Source organism: Protopterus annectens, chromosome 9.part0 (genome assembly GCF_019279795.1).
Source record: "Protopterus annectens isolate FY-2018-M chromosome 9.part0, PAN1.0, whole genome shotgun sequence".
In the NCBI taxonomy this organism is placed as follows: domain Eukaryota; kingdom Metazoa; phylum Chordata; order Ceratodontiformes; family Protopteridae; genus Protopterus; species Protopterus annectens.
The window spans coordinates 1454641167-1454659033 of NC_056743.1; positions in this window are offsets into that span (position 1 = coordinate 1454641167).

Sequence of the window (17867 nt, forward strand, 5' to 3'; positions counted from 1 at the left end):
TGTGTTGTTGCAACTCTGTCTTAATTTGTTTATTCATATACAACCCATGTAACTGTCATTTTCATTATTAAATTATTTGTAAATAATGTAACTGATGTCAAGGATGTCTGAATAATGGAACTGTTGATCATGAATGAAACTGACTGCAAATCATGTAACAATGCGAAGATGTTTGTGATGTCAGTATAATGGAGATTGTATCTCCAAGCCTACACTGAAATAAGGCTCTGCTCAGTCAGACTACCCTGGTAAACAAATACCAATAAATAAAAATAATAAACCATATTTTGAAAAATTGCCATGACTATGCAATTCTTGTAGTTCTTAGGTACATTGTTGTTAATACAAAAGAACATGTTTTAGTACTTCTGCTGTCTATTTATTTATTGTACTTCTCGTTATTTGGTGTATTAATGCATTCTGACTTGTGACAGTGAATGTGCCTTCATTACTGATATCTGTCAGCTAATACCTTTGTGTGCTGATAGCTTATGATCATTATGATGTTAGTATTTTTGTTTGGGAGTCATTTGTCATATAATCATATTTAAAGAAAGGTAATGATAAGTTTTCCTGATTGTAAGAAGAACCTAAGAACCTTACTCCTTAATCTTGGAAGGAAGTGTATAATGCATCTGTCAACATTTTGTACTATTGATATGCAAAAGCACCATACATTGATCAGATAAAATCCTCTTAGAATATGTAGTTTACATGTGGCAAACAGTTACTTGCAACAACTGCTTCTTCAAAGCTGACAAATTATCAAATAACAAATTAATAAATATTTTTTGGGAATGATATACTAAAGTAATGGCCATGTAATATTTAGGACATTGACCTGGTTTCACACGAATGACTGCTCATCTTGCTAATATCATTTGCATGACAAGAAGTGACAACTTAAGAGTTTGCGAATCAGGAAACAACAGTACATATGAGGGCCAGCTGCAAAACCAGGGTTAGTGGTCAAATATCCTAATAATCATATAATCAGCTGAAACTCATGAAGCAATAAATCGTGGAGGAGCAATACAGAAACATACAAAATGAGCGCAAATATGACACACTTGCTTTAGCTCTGAATACCAATATATGCTGGAATCCAGCCCCAAGAAAACTTTAGCAAAGATGTCAGGGGTTGGCACAGCCATTATAAATATGTATGTACAACAGAGTCTTCTCATGCAAGGTGATGCTGCTGACAGACCTTGGTCTAAAAGGTGTGGGTTGTTCAGATGACATTTGACCTACCATGAACTACATGAGAATAGAAATGATAGAGTGTTGTAGGTTGGACAAGGATGCTATAAAAGAAATAGTGGACATCAGCCATTCTCATCTGTGGTCTCATGGGAATCATAGAAAACCTATTCCAGTGGAAATTAAGGTAGCTTTACATATACTAGCTAGAGGGACTTTTCAGCAATCCACAGAGGACACAGTCATGGTTTCACAGGCCACTGCTTCCAAAATACTCCACCAATTCCTCAGTGCAGTGCAGTAACATATAGGGGAACTTATTTGGTTTTTGAGTACCAGAATGAAGAGGGTTACCCCCATGCAAAATTTCTGTACAACAGCCCATTTCCCCTGAGATACAGTAGACTATTGTTGGCACCCACATGGAAATCAAAGTTCTACCTGGTGAACTGGGAATTAGATACATAAACAGAAAATGTTATCACTCCATCAACTGTCAGATGATTTGTAATGCACAAGGTATCAACTTCAATGTGTGAGCAGGTCTCCCTGGCAGTTTCTACAACTCCCACATATGACACACTTTTGACCCATACCTAAGGTTTCCATGGAGTGACTTTCCAGGAGGACATCTAGTGGAAGGTGCAGGATATGAGAAACCCACTCAACCCCAGTGAATAAGGTTACAACTTTGCACTTGCACAGAAATGAAATATCATAGAGCATGTACTTGGGGCTGCTCAGATCATGTATTTGCTGTCTAGATACATCTGCCAATGTCCTGTAATATGACCTTGCCACCTCTGCCAAAATACAGATTGTCTGTGCCATCTTACATAACATTACACTCAGAAAGCAGTTACAGTAAGGTATTCCCAGGGATGCAGTTCCGAGCACCTCAGACATGGCCAGCAGATAAAAATGAGGGGTCAGATGAAGAACCTGCAACTGGGAACAATCAGGCCAGATGGAGGTGGGCACAATATGCCATGGCACTGTCTAATAGGTAGCAAATAGCACACACACACACACACACACACACACACACACACACACACACACACACACACACACACACACACACACACACACACACACACACAATCTCACCATTTAGTTAAAAAAAATGCACATACAAACAATAACATTGATGCATGCAGACATGCCAGCCTTTGATTCCCCATGCAATGGCTGGCTACTATGAGCATCAGACAAAGGCAACCCCAGTCTAAGACATTCTCAGTAGCAGTAGCAAAGGTGAGTGATTAACCTGTAATGAACATATACTGCTTACCTATTTTATGCACTGTACTTCAGTAAAATCCAGCAATGATCATCTATACAGGATTGTCATATGTACTGCAACTGATAATATGCACCAAATACAGTCCAAATCAAATATGATGCATTCACATTCAACACAAAATATTTTACTTGCATATGTATTATGTTTCTACCATGTGCATTTAGCATATGTGGCTCTATGTGAAACAGGTCTCAGAGGGTAGGGCAATGTCACCATCATCTGCACAGGCAGATGATCAAGGCTATCTATACAACTTTATGACTACAAATACAAAGGGAAATAATTAATATATAAATGAAAAATTACAGGCCAACATTACAAAGAAAAAGGACATTTTCCAAAATCTGCAGCTTGCTTACTATTGTGCATCAGACATAAACTGCCTACATCAGGCAACTAAGCAGATGTCAGGGCAATCTCAGTATCATCTGCACAAGGGGCTGAGCAAGCTATACTACACAAGTGTGACACCTGTGCCGTGGCCTAGTAATCAAGGAGCCTCAATCCTCACCACTGGCAACAGTGAGGGATGTACACAATGGGAGAATGACAAGTACACACACGGTAAAGTAGAATTTACCTTAAGAGCACACAGAGATCACAGTCAGTCTAGGGCTGGTTTCTTCCTCTTCCCCTTTCTCCAGATCCCCAATAAGACTTCCCACTGGCACAGCTATAGGGTTAAGATCTGAGCTGAGGAGTCAAATCAAGACCTCCAGCACCCTCTCTGTCCAACCAGTGCTTCATGTCCTTACCCAGGTAGCTGACACACACACACACACATGCACACACACACACACACACACACACACACACACACACACACACACACACACACACACACACACACACTTTGAGATTTGATTTATATACAAACACACAGACACTCCTGGGAAAGGCTGGCACAGGTTGACTAGCTATACCCCCTTCTGCCCAGACTATAAGGTAGTTATCACTTCCACCAACCCCTCTTTATCACCTACTTAAGGCCCTTACAAAGGGTGACCAATCCCACTGTGTAATGTTGCTATTATCCAAATGGTAAGTGTGACTAAGACTTGCAAGGCTATTTAGGAGTGGCCTGTACAGTGTCACCAAATACATATGCAAGTACTCTAAGTGCTTAAATATGTCTCACAGATATCAGCCACAAAGATAGATTTCAATAATTTAATAATAAATAATAAAAAGAACCAGCAATACTCAAGATACACAGTAACGGCAGAGTTCTGAATCACAGGAAATATTTTAAAACAACATTGCAGGGCAATCTCAAATAAATACAGAAAACATCTAAAATAATCTACTATATTCCTATCTATATCTAAGAGAGACACTATGCCCTAAGTCTTACTTACATACAATATGCAGGCAGAAGTCCTGATGATGGATGTCTCCAGGTCAAAGACAAAATGCAAAATGCAAAGTCTCTCTCGGAGAGAGCTCTTAAATTAATATCAAACATTACTGCTGGGTTAGCATGGATGATATCACTCTTTGTCACCCACCTTCAGTTCCCATGCTAACAGAAACTAACATCTCCATGTTAAAAATACACATCTCTCAGATGTTTGCTGAGAACTGGAAGTTGTAAAAAATTAAACACATTTACATTTTAGAACTAGTAATTACTTTTCTCCAAGAAAATAGAAAAATCTCTAGCTCTAGACATTGTGACTGCTTCACTGAGACTAAGAGATAACAATCATAAAACACTTTAATTTCAACTTATTTTCTTGAAGTTTTGTAAGTTAGCTCTATATGTTCCAGCTTCTACCATTAAAACATACATTTGCACAGGTATATAGTTTATATAGATTTCTCTTCTTTTCCAGTAGGGTACACTGTGGGCACATCCTTGAAGCTCAGTACTGTAGAAATCCTGTTCAACACACACTTCTACACCAGTAGTTTAATATACACATAACATATAGTTATTTTACATTTGTAAGACAAGCATTTGAATCATGTTGACATTCACAAATGACATGATTATTTACAAAATTCCAGATAGCTGGGCTGGCAGTGTCACAAGTAATACAACTTTGGTAGCAGTAATATTACTACTACTACTACTACTACTATTACTACTACAACTATGACCACTATAAATAATACTATGGAAGATAAATGGGCTAAACAAAAGTTAAAATGATTATGCATCATGATGAAAACATGGTATTTTACTAAACAAGTATTAGCTGGCCTTTCTGTGCATCAGACATATGTGACCCTAAATCATAGATGTATACAAAGGGCAGAGCATAGTTGTAAACATTTGAAAAGTATGTGGGGGGGTTATGGGAGGGCAGACCTGACACAAAAAGTGTGTGTGCACATGAGAGATGAGGTCAGAGCAATTATGCAGTCTCAGGGCCAGTGTATCCACATGTGAAGAATTAAGTGTCAGAAAATATTACAAGTGTATTTGAGATGTCATGGTCAATTTCAGGTGTACCATGTGTGGATTTGCTAAAGCACAGTCTAGTATTTGTCTTAGCATGACACACTGGCATCTTGGAGAGGTGTGAGCTATGTATGGTAGAAGATCCTGTTCATTGTTAATGCCATCAGCCACATGACTTACCTCTGTCAGGAGTCACAGTGCTAGTTCCACCACCCTGACTAGAAGTGATACCTGAACATCAACAATGTCTGCTGGATGAGCTGTCTTCATGACTATATCCATGACCATGGGCATGACCATCTAGCCAACCATGTTTGGGTGTGGGCATATCTACCACTGTTGTAGCAGTGGAAATATTACCACCATGGGAGTAGAATCTATCCTGTCTATTACCATGTCAGCTAACATCTGATGATGTTCTAGCTCTTCAGCCTCATAGATGCTGTCCTTCCTTCAGCAGTAAGTTTATAACAGAAACTACAGAGTCCAGTATGTCATTCCTCCTCTCCAACTAGTCACACACATGGCTCATGCAGTCTTACATGTCAGAATGTGTGACGAGCAATACTCTTACTATCTCTCATGAGGCCCTAGTGGAACATGCCTGTGCCTCCACAACAGCCCAGCACATCCATGGGGTGGCACATACTGACACACCAACATCAGAGGAAGTGCAGCAAGCATACCTTTGCTTTGCACATCTACCAACATCACTATGTGGTACTTCAACCTTTAAAGGCTAGGGGGAGATTCCTCCAGCTCTGCAACTAGGGTAATCACACTACCCTGATCAACCAAGTTTCATCGACCTTTCCATTCTCAGATGGCATTGTGTCTTGGGTATGCACAGGCATGATGAGTGTGTATAGGCTGTGAGGAGGTGATGCGGGGTCCACATCATCCATGTCAGACATACTATCTGCAACCCCAAGAATGTGCCTTTTCCACACTGCCATCCTCACAAGAGGTTAACAACCCTCTAACAACAGGTTTAGGAAGGTCTATAAAGCTGGTCCCACTCTCACCTGTGATTATACAAAGAAAACAGAAAATGGAAAAAATACAAACATGACTGCAATATACTACCTTCAATTGAATAAAACAACAGAGCAAGCCAATGCAAATAACATTAGGGTGTTCATAGGTTCATAGATTCATAAGTGTTTACTAGGCTAAAGATCACAAGGGCCATTTTAAGTCTAGTCATGCATCCCAAATCTCTGACAAGTTCTGATACCCTTAATAAGTATAAGCAGGGGTTTGACGGATGAAACACTTGCAAGCAGTGCCTGAGAGAGGAACCATTTACAGGTTGGCTGTGTCCATTAGAGACATAGGTATCAAACTAGGGATGAATTTCCTGTTTCCCATTCAATCGTCCGAGTTGCACTAGAATTGGGTCAGTGAGGAAACTCTGCTTCACCTGGATGGGGAACATTTTCCATAGATAGGGGAGTCTCTGGGAGACATACTTGTCTCTCCAGCAGGCCCTAATTATCGCAGGCAAGGTTCAAGTCTTTAGAATGGGTAATTCTGGTGTTGTTTGTTTTGCAGATATGCAGGAGGTCCATCAGAGTGGGGTCTGACAATGCCATGTATGCCAGGGATAGCTGTCCTCTCAAAAGCTTATAGTAGACTGAATACCAGGATAGGGCCTTGAGGCAGTTTGCATAGGACATTTTATTTATGGCCTGTATTCTTTTAGTGAAGAACTTGTGTGGACATTCCAGTTGTTGGATACATACCAAAGAAGACATTGTACTCAATGATGGGTCTGATGAATGCCGAATACAGTGTAACAATGACTTCCTTGGACTTAGAAGTTATACATTTGTGTATAAATTGTGCAACATAGAATGATTTCCTCACTACAAAATCCACTCAAGCTGCACGCCAAATACATTCGAGCTACACGCTCTAGGGATATAAACCTCAGCACAACAATGAATAGAACATGCTGGAGGGATAGATTCCCTTCGCAAAGACTTCCTTTGTTATGGAACAAGATCCCGATCTACATAAAACAGAGCCCCTCACTATCACTCTTCAAGAGGAACCTTGACGAGTGGATGGGTAACAGAAAGTTCACACCAGGGATCATACCAACAGCTCTACTAGATAGGGGCCAAGGGTACTAGCTGCTAGATCAAGGGCCTGGGGAACTAACCAAAGGGGTGGTGAATACCGCACAACATGGCTGGGCTAATATATGCCTTTGGGCAGATAGCCCAGTACCTACCTATAAACCTATGCACTACTATAAACATGTCATGGTTAAAGGCTAGATTACTATTTATGTGTGTCCTTATGTCCCTGACAACTGGGTCAACTCTAAGGGGTGTGTTGTCGCTATGATAGTTACCAGAGGGTGGATGACTTCCCAAAGGATGCTATTATGCATTTTTTTTCATTTAGTTTTAGTTCATGGCTCTGACACCAGTTGTTTGACTGAGTAATATATACATATATGAGTCTACTGTGCAAGACAGAAATACCAGAAGACCAACTTTTAAAACCCCAAGATAAGAAAGCCGACAACCACAGAAAACTGTCATGCCAGAACACCGACTTCCAACTCCAGGTAAGTAACAAATTGGCCACTATGTTGAACTTTAACCCTTGCCTCCATGGAAGTGAGACCCCGAAGTTGGTATATTTAGGTAGGAGGGGTGGGGGGTGAAACCCTCCACATTGATGGGTTTAATTAGATTCTGGTTTAATTTTGTTTTTTTGGCCAACTGGTGACTTACCTGGAGTTGGAAGTCGGTGTTCCAGGATGCCGGTTTTCTGGGGTTATTGGCTTTCTCATCTGGAGATTTTAAAAGTTGGCCTTTTGGAATTTTGGTCTTCCAAAGTAGACCTATATGTATGTGTGTGTGTGTGTGTGTGTGTGTGTGTGTGTGTGTGTGTGTGTGTGTGTGTGTATATATATATATATATATATATATATATATATATATATATATAGAGAGAGAGAGCGTGAAAGAGAGAGAGAGAGGAACCAATATCAAATGACAAAAAAAGTATGCCCATACCATATGCAGTGCACTGTACCTCAATGCCAGAGGTCCACATACACACAAATTTCAGTTGACAGAGGAATTATGAGCATAAAACATAAGACAGCTTAACAGAAACCTTAAATTTTAAAATAATTGTATATATTTAAATGGTATACCTGGAGCACTACTAGTGGAAATCCTCTGGTTGTCCTCCATGTCTGCCCCAACATCCAAAACAGCACTATGAAAATGTTCTCAGCTGCCTGGATCCCCTACAAAATTTCTTTGTCTCAGTGAGAGGTGGTTCAGCAGAAGGTCCCTCCCAGAAGCTCTTCTCTCCCATGCCCCAGCCTTGGCTCTGTCAGTAGCCTTTTAAATCATGTCAGTGGCTTTATGTATAAGACAAGGATAGACATTACCCTAGCTCCCCACAGCGTTCACATCGTTGACAACCTACCACCAGATATGGTCACAGAAGGACTTATCAGCTAAATGAGGACTTAGGAGCCATGCCTCATGGAGACAGAGGACCTAGACTAAGACCTCATTCTCACTATCAGAGAATGGAAGTTTCTGTGGGATTGAACCCCTTTTTAGAGATCTGGCAGGAATATCCCAGTTGTGATAGGAAAAAATGTATATCAGGCACAACAACATACCAGGGATGTGGGGTGCTACACAGGCTGATCTAATTCTGGGGAGCAACTACTCATTATGTAGACATCACCATTTATAATCATACAAAGCAGTTCTGAATATATAAGTGCAAGTCCAGTAATATTCCTGTATGCCACCCCTTGAGAAATGGATAACTGTATGTCTACAGAACTGAATAAAATCATTTCATATACATAGAATTCTTTATATGAATACTAGACAGACAGAACAGCATTAGCAGAGAACAGTTGCTTATTGTAACAATAATCCACATAAGGTTCCACAAGTCAGACATGTCTGAACATCCTTAAATGTGATTCCAGAACCTCAGGAAATACAAGTAGAGGATAACTGCAATAACAAATGTTCACATATTCATTACAAAAACCCATCTGTGCAGGGTTAGACAGCAGTCATTGCAAGTAAAGAATTCGAAATGTAAACTTGTAAGCAGTACTTGTAAAGAACATTACATACCTTGAAAGATTTCAGACAGTTCTTTAAAATGTATTGCAAATCCAACAGTTGTACTGTCTACCAGAGCCAGATTCAGCACTAGGCAACATAGGCTGTTGTCTAAGGCCCAACGGCTGGGGGCCCACTCTGGCCAGGACACTTCAATATATATAAAACAATACTTCTTACCACTGGGGTGGAGTCTTCTCCTTCAAGGAAGGCCATGCATGTGTCACATGCAGGCCAGTGTGGATGTAAACACATTCAGCACTCACATGCGGAATTTAAACTAGCCTTTCCGAGAAGGTGTGTGTGTGTGTGTGTGTGTGTGTGTGTGTGTGTGTGTGTGTGTGTGTGTGTGTGTGTGTGTGTGTGTGTGCGCGTGCGTGCGTGCGTGCATGCGTGCGTGTGTGTGTGTGTGTGTGTGTGTGTGTGTGTGTGAGTGTGTGTGTGTATAAAAGTAAAAGTAATTTAAACTAGTGGCTCCATTTATTTCTGTACGAGAGAGAAGGTGTGTGCATGCATATGTATGTGTATGTAATTTAAACTAGCTGTTCTGTTCTTATGTGAGATAAGGTGTGTGTGTGTGTGTGTGTGTGTGTGTGTGTGTGTGTGTGTGTGTGTGTGTGTGTGTGTGTGTGTGTGTGTGTGTGTGTGTGTGTGTGAGAGGTGTGTTGTTACTGTATGAGACAGTAGGTGAGTGTTTTGCTGTGTGAAAGAGAGTGTGTGTGTGTGTGTGTGCACGCACACATACCTCTGAACCTCTAAGTGCAAGAAATCTGAACAAAGCCTGACATAATGGGGGACAAAGGTGAAAAATAGGGACATATTTTAAATATTGCTCTTATAAACTTAGAGAGTTGCTAGACTAATAAGATTTGTGTTAGCATGCATTTGCTGAATGATATGACATCTGACATACAAATTTATGCCATGTCATTATTTAATGACTGTAATCCTCAGATCTTCCCAGTGATTTGCCAGAAAACCACACATTTTATGAGGAACAGTCCAAAAATAGTGAGGCAAAAATCTGTGCACTCTGTGAAAATCTGGGCAGTTGACAGGTATGTTTGTGGGTTGCTGTGTGAGAGAGTGTGTGTATGTGCGTGTTGCTATATAAGAGCAGAGAGAAGGTAGGTGTGTGAGTGTGTGTGTGTGGGTGTTTAACAGACCTCTGAGCATTCCAGATTTAGCCTTATAGTTTTTGCTTGTTTCTCATAAAATTTTTGGTTTTCTGGCAAATCACAAAAGACACTAAATAATGACATATATATGAGTTTCAGTCTGCATACCATTCAGAAAATGCATGCTAACACAACTCCTGTTATTCTAACAACATTATATGTTAAAAGGAGCAATATTTAAAATCTATCCCTATTTTGAGCTATTGTATCGCTGTTATTTTAGGCTTTGCTCATATTTCTTGTGCGAAGAGGTTGGCAGGTATGCATACCTCTCAACTGTCCAGATTTTTGCACAATGTCCAGATTTTAACCTCATGTTTTTGGCCTATTCTTCATAAAATGTTGGTTTTCTGACAAATCACTGAGGATTGAAATAGGGGAAATAAGGTCATACATTTAAGTTTCAAAATGTATTTCCTTCAGAAAATGCTCGCTAAGACAAATTCTGTTATTCAAGCTAATTTCTAAGTCTAAATGAGAAATATTTAAAATCTGTGCCTATTTTTGGACCTTTGCCTCCCCCATTATTTTAGGCTTTGTCCAGATTTTTTTGTGCCAAGAGGTTGAGAGGTATGGAGGTATGGTATGTAATGCCCTAGTTGGGGGGGGGGGCAGGTTAGTCAATTAATTTGGTCAGACCTGACCCTGTAACTTGGTTACAGGAGACAAGATCTTGAATCCTCTACACTGACTACCACACTGCTGTAGGAATTGTTAGCTTCAGTGGAGACCAAAGCCTGAATCCTCTGCACCAATTACCAGACTGCTGACAGAATTATGAGTCTGAGTTTCAGTGCATTTTAAGGGAATTATGAATTTCAGTGCATTTTCACGGAATTGTAAGTTTCAGGGGAAGATAAGTTTACTGTTGCTCATGCTAAGTCTGTTTTCAATGTGCAGTCAATGTTTGTGCTGTAGAATTTGAAAGCAGTGTTAGTAGCAGAATTACTTTTGGTGCAGAAGGCTGTGGATTCTACTCCCACATCATGTATAAGGAGTGCAGGTACTGCAGTGCCCTTTGGATTGCTGACTATATGGTGCATTTTAAGGAGGTTAGGGATTCTGCACTCCTCAGCGTGTCCTCCTTTATATGTGATGCCTGGTAACTATGAACTTGCTGTTGGGTTGTCAGTCATTCCCAACTGCAATATTACCAGCTTACCATTTTTTTTAATTTAATACTGTTATACCTCTCATCTGTCCAAATGTTTGCAGAATGTCCAGATTTTTGTCTCAAAATTTGGAATGATCTGAAGAATGAAATTAGCAAATAATGTTATACATTCGAGTTTCAGACTTCATATCCTTTAGAAAATGCATTTTAATACATACCCCGTTATTCTAGCAACATTCTCAGTTTACAAGAGCAATATTTAAATTCTGTCCCTATTTTTAGGCCTTTGTACCCCAATTATGTCAGGCTTTGCCCAAAGTGCTTGGGCTAAGAGGTTGAGAGGTATGACCATAGGCAATTAATTATTCAAGGGCAGCAGGCACTGAATTTGTAGATGAAACACTGAAATGTAAAGTTGTTTGCCAGTAGCAGCATCTTCATTAGTTACAGATCGCTTTAATGTGGAATTATTTAGATGACTTTTACTTCTGCAGATATTGTGCTTATTGACGGATATTGGTGGGTTGTAATGACAAAAGTCTGAGTTGCCTTTTATGGTTGAAATGTTTGAAATGGGTAGTTTTGTCATTATTGGTTCATATATTTTGTTTCATTGCTTACTGGAAGAATTTTCAAAACTACAAATTTAAAACAGATTCTGATAAATGGTTCTGTATTATACAAGGAATATAATTTAATACAATCAGGAAAGTGAATCAAAGAATACATATATGTATGCATGAACCTAAAACTGTGTGCAAGGAGCCTATGGTTTGAAAACAGCCCAAAGGTAAACTTAATCCTTCACTGGCCAGATGTATTTTCTTTGAATGTGGGTTTTAATGCCATTTCAATGAATGTGAGTTTCAAGGGCTGAGAAGTTTACTGCTCATGCTGTTTGTTTTCATTGTGAGACTGTACTGTTTGTTTAGCTAATGGCTATCAGTGTTTGTGTTATTTTATTTGAATATCTCTAATAATTGTACAAGTAAATAAGAAAACAATATGCACACTGATAGGTTTGAACAGTGTTTATGGTAAATGGGGAGAAATTGCCAAGAAATGGAACACTGGAAAGGCTGGGCAAGGGACTGCTGGGGACGCTGCAGGAGGAGCTACTCTGACTCCGGGGGGAGGCCTGCTCTATTACCCTGCCTATGGCCTCATTTGAACCTATCTGGAAAATCATAGAGGATTGAAGTTGCTAAATAATGACATGTATATGAGTTTCAGACTTCACAGCATTCATCCAACTCTGCTGTCTGCAATAGTTTTGTTTGGCAGCACTTGAAAACTCAAGCAGTTTTGTCTAGCATGATGGAAGTTCCATAGCCTTAGGTTCTGTTTATATAGTATAGGTTAAGCCTTCTGGGCATGACAAATATGTTAATTAAGTTTTAGCCCAAAATCATTCTTGAATTATAAAATCTGCTCAATATGCTGGCTGGCCAGATAGACATGGCTTTAGTACCTACCATACCTCGGGTCTCAACTGTCCAGATTTTCACAGAATGTCCAGATTTTTGCCTCATATTTTAGGTCTGTTCCTCATAAAATGTATAGTTTTCTGGAAAATCATTGAGGATTGAAGTCACTAAATAATGACAGACATTTCAGTTTCAGACTTCATATCCTTCAGAAAATATATAATAATGCAAAACCTGTTACTCTAGTAACTTTGTAATTTTATAGGAGCAATATTTACAATCTGCCCCTATTTTGTGGCCTTCGTGCCCCCATTATTGCTAGATTTGTCACGTTTTCTTATGCTGGGAGGTTGAGAGTTATGGTTCCTACACAATGATGTGCATACACCTGAGCAGTGCAAAAGAAAGCATTAAGACCTCTGGCTTGGAAATGCCTTGCAAGCATGACACATTAGCAGTTATGCATTGTTTAGTACCCCTGCTAATGAGACGTACACTTACAAAGGGTATGTCAGAGAGAGAAAAGCATTACTGAGAAGGTTTCAGTTGCATTTAATGACTTAGGAGAGAACCTTGATCCACGCTTTCATTATCATTATGTAAGAAGTTTATGTACCTGTGATGACAGAGTGTCTGTAACTCATAGCATATGTAAAACTTAAAAATACAGAAAAAGACACATAATACTTATCCCAAAATGTAATACATTCATGGCCCAAATTAATTACAATAAAGTAATGTACACACATGGAAATAAGAAACTATTCTCTTGCAGTTGTTTGTAAGCTCCCATGCTTTACTATTCTCACTTCTGCAAGGGTCACATTTACACAAAATTGCACTGTGACAAAACATATGACATCTATGTAATAGAGGTATAGTGCAGACTAAATGTAAATATCAGAAGTACAATGCTGAGCACATTTGCTGGACTTTTTCTGGCTGTAAGTGTTCAGGTAGCAAAAACTCGTCATCATGTTATTGTTTTATTTTAATGCCATGTGTGCAGGGTTCAAATCTAGTGAAAGTGCCGTCTCTGTGAAAGTAGAGATCCTTGGTGTTAACATTTTGCTTGTATATAGCTGCAGACTTGAGAAAGCATAACATTGATTTATAAATAAATCATCTTTTTTCTTTAGCTTCATCCTTCGTGTGACAGTTGGCATTGCGTATTGGGTCCATCAGCAATGCCCTTTACTTAATGTCTGTTCACATCTTTTAGCAAAAAAATCAAAATTTAATTTCACATCCGCAAAGACTTAGCTGTCAGTCGTACAAATGAGACTGTTAGCAGTCTGGACATTCCTTGAATGCAGAAAATACATATATTACGTAACATTCTCAATGGCTCTACATGTAAATGAAGTATGTTCTGAATAACAGCGCAAGCACTGCAGATTTTGAATTCCCATTAGGGATAGTTTATATTGATGGAGTTTATTGCATATGTTATCCTTGTTTTTCTGTACTATAAGTTGAAATACATAGGTCATTTAAAAGGTGAATGTTTCAATACAATTGTATTATGCCTGCTGAACAAGACACATGCAATCTTTGTTACATGCTGTGTTCATGCCAATGATTATACTAAAAGCACACTTCTATTTGCATTCTGAAAACAATAGTAGATGTTCAAAAATATGAGATAGTAAAATTAACAAGATCATTTATTAGGGAAATAATGCAATTACAGCAATACAGCAATCAAAATATCTTTGAACATGGTTTCAGTGGAATATTTTTTTTTTTCATCATCCCGAGTGTACATTGTAGTGATATATGCTTTGGACAGCATCACCTCCTGTGAACTCTTTTTGCCCCCTGCATCAGTATGTGTTATAACATAAATGCATCAAACAAATGGCCAGCACCAAATGGGGAGAAAACGCCTTTTATTGTAGATACAAAGACAGACCAGTTTCGGCCCAAAAAGCCTTTCTCTGTGAAAAAAGACTATTACTAGGCTTTCAAAGCTTAACCAACTTTTCCCAAAAGAATAATGAAGTCCTGTATCCAAATAGGAGATTGAGGGCCATGCATTTTCAAGCTACCTCTGTCCATAAGGGACATGGATGCCAGCACTGGTGTAAATTTCCTATTTCCCATCCTCTTGTCTAGGTTGTGCTTAAACTGGGTAATAGACAAATTCAGCTTCACATGGATAGAAGTCTGCTCCATAGCAGGGGCAGTCTCTGGGACACATATCTGTCTCCCCAGTATGTTCTGTTTAAGTCACAGACAAAATTCAGGTCCCTAGACCTTGTATTTCTGGTACTCTTTGACTTATGAATATGTAGGAGATTCATATGTGTGGGATTTGTGGATGCCTTGTAAACCAGGCATACCTCACCCATAGGAGAATGAGTAGAGGGAAAGGGCTTTAAGGCAATCTGTATAAGCCAGGTCTGTTGTGCCTTGTATTCTTTTTGTAAAGAACCTTTGAGTCAGTCTAGTTGCTGCAAATGCCTGGTCAGGTACATATCAAAGGGAGCATAGTACTCTATGATTGGTCTGATAAGGGCGAACTACAGTGGGATAATGACCTCTTTGGACCTAGATGCGATGCCCTTACTTATAAGTTGCACAACATACAAGGATTTTCTCACCACTATGATCACATAGTGGTTGAAGGTAAGGCTACTGTCTACGTGCATACCCAGATCCCTGACCACTGGGTCAACTCTTAGGGGTATATTATCAACATGGTAATTGGCCAGGATGATGGCTGACTTCCCAAAGGGCATTTCTTAGCACTGGGTTTAAGACCATAGCTTTGGCACCTGGCATCAGAGATAGACCTTCTTGAAGAATGATAGTGTCTGCAGGGAAGTTGATGATAATCCACAGGTTGCAATCATCTGCAAACTTAGTCAACCATAAACCCTTAACATTTTCTTCCATTTCAGAGAAATAGATGCCAAAAAGGAGTGGGCCCAGTACCAAGCCCTTGGGGAATCCTCTAGGTGCACCAATCCATTCAAAAGGTGTATAAAAAGGAGTGGACTTATATAGATTGTGTTCTGATGAAGTCTAAGTTATTTTAGATGAAAGCACTTAACCATTGAATTGTATTGTCTTTTATAATAAATAATATTTTATAGTTCTCTTTTCGTTATTTCACCTATCCAGTGGATTCTGTTGAACTTGTGTACTTAGAGCTGTTATTCATTTGTTGGACTCGAGTTCGTGTAAATTTTTCGGAATCCTCTAGTGACCGACCTCTTGGTGGAGGTGGCGTCACCTATTTTGACCTCCTGGGACCTATCAGTGAGCCAGTGATGTAAGCACTGTACATACGCAACTGATAGGCTTGGAGAACTTTCAGTACGTAGGAATGACTGTAGAGAACCGGCACTTCATGTCCTATGGTAAAAAGTCAGAAAATAATTACTCATATGATGAAACTTTGCTGTCAGCCGCACACACACACACACACACACACACACACACACACACACACACAAACACAAAAAGCTTGCTTTCATCATTGAAGATATTTAAAAAATCACTGTAATGGAAAGTTTTCCATTAACATGCATATTTGCTTACATTTTTACTCCAATAATGCAACACATGAAAGTGCAACAGTTGCAGGGTTGTCAAAAGTAGGTCTATATCCAGTCTTATTCAAAATTGTGTACCTCATTTTACATACTTAGAATGCCAATTCCCCTTTGGCATTAACAATTAACATACAGAATTCATAAGGTCATATTCCTTTTTGTCACAGGTTTGATTCCAAGGTGCAGTCACTCAAAGTTATTAACATCTTATATGCTGCCAAGCATTGTGCATTACTTAAACAAAAATTAAATAAGGCCAACACTGAATGACAACAGCATCATGGAGATATCCATGTCATGTTTGTTTGTTTGTGACAATTTTCATGGTATGAATACTATCAACCATCTCAGAGTGCATGCTCAGAAGTGGGAATATATCATGAAATGTAAATACTATATAAACATTAACCAGCATTTGTTGGAGTCATTGTGGGGCACTTGTATATACACCATAGTGCACACAGGTCCAAGACTTACTGCCGCATTTGTCACTTAACAAGGACATTGAAGAAATAATACATATATGTCATTTCATCTAATTTCTGTGCTTTCTGTCATGCAGATGTGATCATCTAGCTTGTCTGTCATTATGCTCAAGTTGGTACACATTTGTTCTGAATTGGATGCCAATTCCTTGCCATATTTCCCGAGATCCTTGCCATATTTCCAGAGATCTTGGAAAAGACATGGTGGCGATGGTGAAGGTAGTTCTCCATTTAGAGCACAGAGGTTGTGTGAGGAGGATTCCAAGATTTTTGTTAGACTGCTTGCTCAACATAACAGCTGAAGGCTTCTACACTGTGACTATACTAGGTCACAGTAAGCTGAGGCTTGGAATAGCTTAGCCAAGGCTATCACCAATGCAACTGGCATCCCACTCATGGGTTAACAATGGTGATGCCATCACCATTTTTGTGACTTTAAAGGTGAAAGCAGGACCTTTTTAGCCAATGTGATGAATATTTTAAGGGCTATGAGCCACCTCAGTTGTGTAAATATAGTGGCCCTTAAACAGGCAATACAGTATCATGAACTGACAAGACAAACAGGTGTTCATTTTTTTTTTCCAGTTATGTGTAGCTTCTGTGCAGGTTGAAGGAAATAAGGAAGTGCATCAGACAGGACTCCAACAACTCTGAGAGCAGAGGGTGAATATTGGTTCAATTAGGAATGTTTGCCATTTCATAATAGCAATTATTGTAAACATAGGTTATCAGTTCTCTGGACATCAGTCCATAAATGGTTGCCAGAGTAAGACATGAGTATGCATACTCAACATATGCTAATTGTATCTACCTGGACTGATACCTCTTGTAACATTGCACTAGGCAATGAGGCAGTAAACATCGATGCTTGCGGACTGAAATCCAAGCAACAGCAATTTGTCTGTATTGGTTAATAATTGTTTTTCTGCAAACAATAACATAGAATAAAAATTTACTCAGTTCATATAGACATCTCATTACTTGTAATGCATTAACTAGTTTTACTATAGACACAATATTATTTGTATAATGTGTATGATATTGAGGAGATTAACTCATT